This window comes from Chiloscyllium plagiosum, chromosome 4, assembly GCF_004010195.1.
Source record: "Chiloscyllium plagiosum isolate BGI_BamShark_2017 chromosome 4, ASM401019v2, whole genome shotgun sequence".
Taxonomy (NCBI): domain Eukaryota; kingdom Metazoa; phylum Chordata; class Chondrichthyes; order Orectolobiformes; family Hemiscylliidae; genus Chiloscyllium; species Chiloscyllium plagiosum.
Window position 1 is genome coordinate 36,008,870 of NC_057713.1, and position 8,244 is coordinate 36,017,113.

Here is an 8,244-nt window from a genome sequence, read left to right on the forward strand (position 1 = left end):
CTACAACTTGCTGAACTTGTATGCTATCCTTTCATGATATATGCATGAGGACTTCCAAATCCCTCTGTGTTGTAACTATATGCATTGTTTCTCCATTCTTTTGATTCGCATGTGGGATGTGAGAGTAACGAGCCGTGCCAGCATTTATTACCCATCCTTAGATGCCCTTGAGAAGTTGAGCTGCCCTTTGAACCACTGCAAACCACTGGAGATAAACCCCCAATGAAATTAGGAAGGGAATTCCAGAATTTTATCCCAACGATATATCTCCAAATCAAGATGGTGTGTGACTTGGAGGGAAACTTGCTGCTAGGGGTGTTCTCATATGTCTGCTGCCTTTGTCTTTCTAGAAAAAAGTGGTTGTGAGTTTGGAAGGTGCTCTATTAGGAGATTTAATGAATTTCTGAAATGTATCTACAGTACATCTTGTACATAATACACAATGCTACTACTGAAATTGGGTGGTAAAGGACATGGATGTATTTGGATGTGGTGCCAATCTAGCAAGCTGCTTTGTGATACAGACAGGTTAAGTGAGTGGGCAAACACTAGACAGGTAGAACATAATGTGGGGAAATGTGAGATTATGTACTTTGACAGGGAGAATAGAGGAGCTTTAAATGATTTAAATGGAGAAAGACTGCAAAAAGTTACAAAACAAAGGGATTTGGGAATGAATCACAAAAACGAGCATCCAAGATCAGTGGATAGTAGTGAAGGCAAATGGAATTTTGATTTTTATCCTAAATGGAATGGAGTATAAAATTGCTAAGATTATACAACAGCTATGTAAGAATCCTAATCATTGACAACAGTTCAGACTTCAACACTATTATCCCCTTGAGACTGATTACTAAACTTAGTGATCTCGGATGAAGCCCCACTCTCTGCAACTGGATCCTCAGTTTCCTGACCCACAGGCCACAATTAGTGAAGATTTGGGACAATATTTCATCCTCACTAAAACTCAACACTGGAGCCCCCAGGGGTGTGTACTCAGCCCCTACTGTACTCACTGTATACCCATGACTGCGTCACCAAATACCAGACTAATGCCATTTACAGGTTTGCTGATGACACCACATTAGTCGGTCGAATTTCAGATGGCACAAAATAGACCACAGCTGGGAGGTGGAAGATCTGGAAAAATGGTGCACTGAGAACAACCTAGCTCTCAATGCCAGCAAAACCAAGGAACTCATTATTGACTTTCAGCGGGTGTTACTCATGCCCCCGACACATTAACAGCACAGAGGTGGAACGAGTGGAGAGTGTCAAGCACCTGGGAGTGGTCATCTACAACAAGCTGTGGGCAGCACGGTGGCACAGTGGTTAGCACTGCTGCCTCACAGCGCCAGAGACCCATGTTCATTTCCCGCCTCAGGCGACTGACTGTGTGGAGTTTGCACATTCTCCCCGTGTCTGCGTGGGTTTCCTCCGGGTGCTCCGGTTTCCTCCCGCAGTCCAAAGATGTGCAGGTCAGGTGAATTGGCCATGCTAAATTGCCCGTAGTGTTAGGTGTAGGGGGTATGGGTGGGTTGCGCTTCGGCGGGTCGGTGTGGACTTGTTGGGCTGAAGGGCCTGTTTCCACACTGTAGGTAATCTAATCTAATCTAAAGCTTCTTGGACTCTTCATGTGGATGCACTGGTTACAAAGGCCCAACAATATATCTTCTTCCTCAGGCAGCTGAGGAAATTTGGCATGACAGCGAATATCCTTGTCAACCTTTATAGTTGCGCCATCGAAAGCACTCTGTCTGGATGTATCACTACTTGGTATGGCAACTGTACCATTCAAGATCGGAGATGATTACAGAGAGTGGGGAACTCAGCCCGGACAGTCACAAAGGCCAACCCCCCAATTACAGAATCCGTCTACCAGGCCCACTGTCAAGGAAAGAACACTAGCATTCTTAAAGCTCCATCCCACCCTGGCAATGTTTTTCTACAATCTCTACCATCGGGGAGAAGGTACAGAAACCTGAACACACACACCGGCTGGTTTTGCAACGACTGTTGTTTGAATACTGAATGGACTCACAAACTCTTAACATTTGCCTGTACCTGTGTTTTTGTTTTTACCTATTATTTACTATCTATGCTACTTAACGATGTGATCTGTCTGTATTGCTCGCAAGACAAAGCTTTTCACTGTGCCTTGGTACATGTGACAATAATTTCAATTCAATTCAATTCAATTCAATTCAATTCAATTCAATTCAACAAGGCATTAGTCAGACCATAACTGGAAAACTGTGAACAGTTTTGGGCTCCTTATCTAAGGAAAGATGTACTAGCATTGGATTCGAAGCATGTGGTGCTGTAAATGCATAGCCGATTAGGCAGCAACCGAGGAACAGGAAAGTCAACATTTCAGGCATAAGTCCCTGATGAAGTGCTTATGCCCAAAACATTGACTCTCCTGATCCCTGGATGCTGCCTGACCGGCTGTGCTTTTCCAGCACCACAATCCTTGACTCTGATCTCCAGCATCTGCAGTCCTCACTTTCTCCTATACTACCATTGGAGGCAATCCAGAGAAGGTTAATTCCACATTTAGTCAAATGTGCTCTTGACATCAAGGGCAGTCACTCCCAACTCACCACTGGAATTCAGTTACTTTGTCCATATTTGAACTAAGGCTGAAATGAAGTCGGGAGCTGAGTGGCCCTGGTGGAACACAAATTGGGCACCAGTGAACAGGTTGTTGCTGCTTTTTACTTAAATATTCAATTCCTCTATTCCTTCTGCCATTGTGTGTAACCTTATATTAAATGTTCACTTATGTGTTGACACAGACAGCTCGACTACTAGATTCTATAAAGGTCTCAACTGATTGGAAAGACAAAAATGTAGCTGCTCTATTCAAGAAAAGGTAAGGCAGTAAGCAGGAAACCTTTTTTTTAACCAGATAACTTAACATCTATAATATCGAAAACATTAGAATATTAAACAGGTTATAGCTGAACACCTAGAAAATCAAATTACAATCAGGTAGAGTCAACAGGCTTTTGTGAAAGGGAAATTGTGTTTTCACTCATTTATTTGAGTTGTCCAAAGATGTACAGGTTAGGTAGACTGGCCATGTTAAATTACACACAGTATCTGGAGAGGTGTGGTTTAAGTGTGTTAACCATCGGAAATGCAGGGTTACAGGGATAGGGTAGGGGAGCGGGGTCTGGGTGAGATGCTCTTTGGAGGGTTGGTGTGAATACGATGGTGAATGTGAGCAAATGCGAGGTCTTGCACTTTGGAAAAAAGATTACAAGCATGGACTACTTTCTAAACGGTGAGAAAATTCATAAAGCCAAAGTACAAACGGATCTGGGAGTGCTAGTCGAGGATTCTCTAAAGGTAAACATGCAGGTTGAGTCTGTGATTAAGAAAACGAATGCAATGTTGTCATTTATCTCAAGAGGGTTGGAATATAAAAGCACCGTTGTGCTACTGAGACTTTATAAAGCTCTGGTTAGGCCCCATTTGGAGTATTGTGTCCAGTTGTGATCCCCACACCTCAGGAAGGACATACTGGCACTGGAGCGTGTCCAGCGGAGATTCACACGGATGATCCCTGAAATGGTAGGTCTAACCTATGAGGAATGGCTGAGGATCCTGGGATTGTATTCATTTCGAAGAGTTTAGAAGATTAATGGGAGAGCTAATAGAAACTTACAAGATAATACATGGCTTGGAAAGGGTAGACACTAGGAAATTATTTCCATTAGGCAAGGAGACTAGGACCCGTGGACACAGCCTTAGAATTAGAGGGGGTAAATTCAGAACAGAAATGCGGAGACATTTCTTTAGCCAGAGAGTGGTGGGCCGTGGAATTCATTGCCGCAGAGTGCAGTGGAGGCCGGGACACTAAATGTCTTCAAGGCAGATATTGATAAATTCTTGATGTCACAAGGAATTAAGGGCTACGGGGAGAATGCGGCTAAGTGGAGTTGAAATGCCCATCAGCCATGATTGAATGGCGGAGTTTACTCGATGGGCCGAATGGCCTTACTTCTACTCCTATGTCTTATGGTCTTATGGGCTAAATGGCCTGCTTCCACAATAAAGGGATTCGATGGTAAGTAACAAGCAAGCAACTCCAAAGACCACAACAATTCAAGAAGGCAGCACACCCTGACCTTTTCCAGGACACTTCAGGATTGGCAATAAATGGTAGCCTTACCAGCAATGCCCACATCCCTTGAACAAATAAAAGAGTTGGATAAAAGGGAACATGTAGAAATCGTATGCTTGGATTTCCAGAAGGCATTTGATAAGCTGTATTTTCTACTAATGCAACTGCTAAGTCCATGCTCATTGCACTTGCAGTGTCTGTGATGTCACAGCATTCCATCAGAAACCTTGTAAATTCAGTTTATAGGAGACACACACACCACAACTTCATTCTGAAAAATTGCATTACTAAAGACAATGTAACATGATTTGTCACACTCTGATGTTCATGGGATTTTACATACTTTAGGGGCAATGTAGCGGATCAGTGGTTCACACTGCTACCTCACAGCACCAGGGATCTGGGTTTGATTCCAGCCTCAGCTGAATGTCTGTGCGGAGTTTGCACAATCTCCCTATGATTGTGTGGGTTTCTGCTGGAGTCCAAAAATATGCCATGAATTAGCCAAGCTAAATTGCTCCATAGTGTCCAGGGATGTGCAGATTAGGTGGATTAGCCGAAAGAAATGTGTAATTACAGGAATGGGGGTTGGCAGGTCTTTGAAAATCTTTGAAAACTTATTTTAAGTCAGTAGATAAATTATTAATAAAGCAAGATGTAGGCAGGAATGTGCAGACATCAGACCAGCCATGATCTCATTGAATTGTGGAGCTGACTCAAGAGGCCAAGTGGTCGACTCCTGTCACTAATTCATCTATTCATACAATGATATGTAAAGCAATTCAGAGAAAGTTCACTCAACGGATTCTAACTGTTCCTTTGGGTGAAAGAATTATCGTACAAAGGATGATCGAGTAGGTTCTACCTAAACCCTTGGAATTCACAAGAATGGGATTTTTTTTAACTGTATCAGATCCTGAGGGGATGTGACAAGGTAGATGCCAAAAAGATGTTTTCCCTTTGGGGCTGTCTCAATCTAGAGGATGCCATTTAAAAATTAGATCTCTCCCATTTAGGACAGGAATGAGAAAAAAGTTTTTTTGCTATGGGTTTTTAGTCTGTGAAATTCTGTTTCCCACAAAGCAGTCAAGGTTTTGTGAAGTGGGGTGCGTGCAGACAGGAAAATGGAGTAGGGACAATGATCAGATCAGCCACATTTGTACAATCTGACTGAATAGCAGAGTTGGCTTGGGGAGCCAACTGTGTATCTGTTCGTATAGATTTTAAATGTCATGTTAAATGTTATTCATATGTTTCTTATATTTTCACCTGTTTCCTTCAATATAGAACTGTTATATTTTTCCAGATGTTTCTGTTTCCACATTTAAACCTTACACCATAGATATAGATCCAAACTCTGGGTTTTTTCTACTAGATCTGTACAAACATTGAACCATTTTTGTTTTGACCAACACATTTAATAATGCCGCCTTTGCTACTTTCTAAAGAAAATTGAGCTTTCCAGAAGTGACTACAACCCTTGTCATCTCCATAGTCTCTATTTCACCTGCTGCAGGGAACCGGATAAACTTTCCAAAAATATAACAGACATTTTCCATTTAAGACATGCCTGCTGAAAATTGAGCTTTCCAGAAGTGACTACAACCCTTGTCATCTCCATAAGTCTCTATTTCACCTGCTGCAGGGAACCGGATAAACTTTCCAAAAATATAACAGACATTTTCCATTTAAGACATGCCTGCTGGTCAATCAACTCCCAGATATTAAAAACATGCTAGCTTCAGTTTTGCATGTGTGGGACACTGCTGCATTGGCGTCATTGAATTTTAAACCTACTACTTTACTCTCACTGTGCCAGAAAAGTATGTGTCAGGTGTCTGTCCAGCAGCCCCACTCATTGGAGGGTGTGAAAACTGACCATCCTGCATCTTTTTAAGACAGAACTGCTACCCGATAAATGAGAGGGCAATACTGAGTGAGTCAAAGTGTATCCGTGTTCAACACTTCCATTGAATTTCGTTATGCATTAAACAAACCTAACCTGTTCATTGCAGAGCTTTCAGGGATGTAAAATGTCAAGTATTTCAGATTACTACTCCCTTTGTCCAGACTGTTATTTATGTGGAAAGGGATCAATAGTAATTTAGTGTGATGTTATGATTCTTAGAAGGAGGAGACTTTAGTAATCAAGCCCTATTACTCCATGAAATATACCAAAAGTGAAAATGTCTTATTTCATCATCAAAAGAGTTAATTTGTTCCTCTTTATTTCTGCTATCCAGAATGGAAGAGACTTTCACCAGGTTCTTGTCGTAAACTCTGAAATTTCAATTGTTTAAAACAAACTCATTCTTGCAATAAGTGGCAAAGCAAGTACTATTTGGAATCAAACTAAATTCCCTTAATACCAATACACATAGTCACATGACAGGCAATACAAATCTTCAGAGATGTTAAATGTTTTAAGAAAAAAAGCCAAATGGCTAAGACACCCCAATGAATCAAATGTCTAAACTCAAAGGATGAAAATGGGAAGATTATCACAGTCCAATCAATTTCCCATGGTTAAGACTGCAATGTTGATAGTTACAGATTCAATGAGATTGTTTGGTCAGACTTCAGTTTAGATGAGAGTCAATTAGAAGTAACAATTCAGCTTTTAAAGTCTATGAAATAGTTAAAGATATCAATTTCTAGAACATATTTAGGTTCCTAGAAGATACTTTCCTGAGAGAGAAATCTATGCAACTTCTCCTGCTGTAAGGTTTCATCTTTGGGTGGCTCGGTGGTTCAGCGGTTAGCACTGCTGCCTCACAGCACCAAGGACTTGGGTTCAATTTCCACCTTGGGCAACTGTCTGTGTGGAGTTTTCACATTCTCCCTGTGTCTGTGGGGGTTTCCTCAGGGTGCTCCAGTTTCCTCCCACAATCCAAAAGATGTGCAGGTTAGGTGAATTGGTCATGCTAAATTGCCCATAGTGCAAGATACATTAGTCAGGGGTAAATGTAGCGGGGTGGGCTACTCTTCGGAGGGTCAGTGTGGGCTTGTTTCCATACGCTATGGAATCTAATCTTTACCCAGAGAGAGAGGAAGACCTTTCTTTTTGGTGCCAGCTTCCTGGAGGTTTGATCCTTCAACTGGCACACTTCGATGTCCATTGGAAAACAGAAATTTCAGTTCAGAGGCTATTGCTAGGAAACTTTCAGCACACAACCAATTCGAAATCAATTTGTTCAGCAATTACAGGCCACAGACATGAGAAGTTGTTGGCGGATAGGATCAGGGTTAACCCTAAAGCTTTCCATAGGTATGTCAGGAATAAAAGAATGATGAGAGTTAAATTAGGGCCAATCAAGGATAATAGTGGGAAGTTGTGTGTGGAGTCAGAGGAGATAGAGGAAGCACTAAATAAATATTTTTCGACAGTGTTCACTATAGAAAATGAAAATGTTAGCGAGGAAGATACAGAGATACTTGCATCTAAACTTGAAGAGATTAAGGTTCACAAGGCAGAGGTATTAGAAATATTGCAGAGTGTGAAAATAGACAAGTCTCCTGGGCCAGATGGGACTTGTGAAGGGTAGGTCGTGACTAATGAATCTTATTGAGTTTTTTGGCAAAGTGACCAAACAGGTAGATGAGAGTAAACTGGTTGATATGGTGTATATGGATTTCAGCAAGGCGTTCGATAAGGTTCCCCACAGTAGGCTATTATACAAAAAGCGGAGGAATGGGATTGTGGGAGACATAGCAGTTTGGATCAGTAATTGGCTTGCTGAAAGAAAACAGAGGGTTGTAGTTGATGGAACATGTTCATCTTGATGTCCAGTTACTAGTGGCGTACCGCAAAAGTCGGTATTGGGTCCACTGCTGTTCGTCATTTTTATAAATGACCTGGATAAGGGCTTAGAAGGGTGGGTTAGTAAATTTGCGGACGACACTAAGGTCGGTGGAGTTGTGGATAGTGACGAAGGATGTAGTAGGTTGCAGAGAGGCATAGATAGAATGCAGAGCTGGGCTGAGAGGTAGCAAATGGAGTTTAATGTGGACAAGTGTGAGGTGATTCACTTTGGACGGAGTAATCGGAATGCAAAGTACTGGGCTAATGGTAAGATTCTTGGGAGTGCAGATGAGCAGAGAGATCTCAGTGT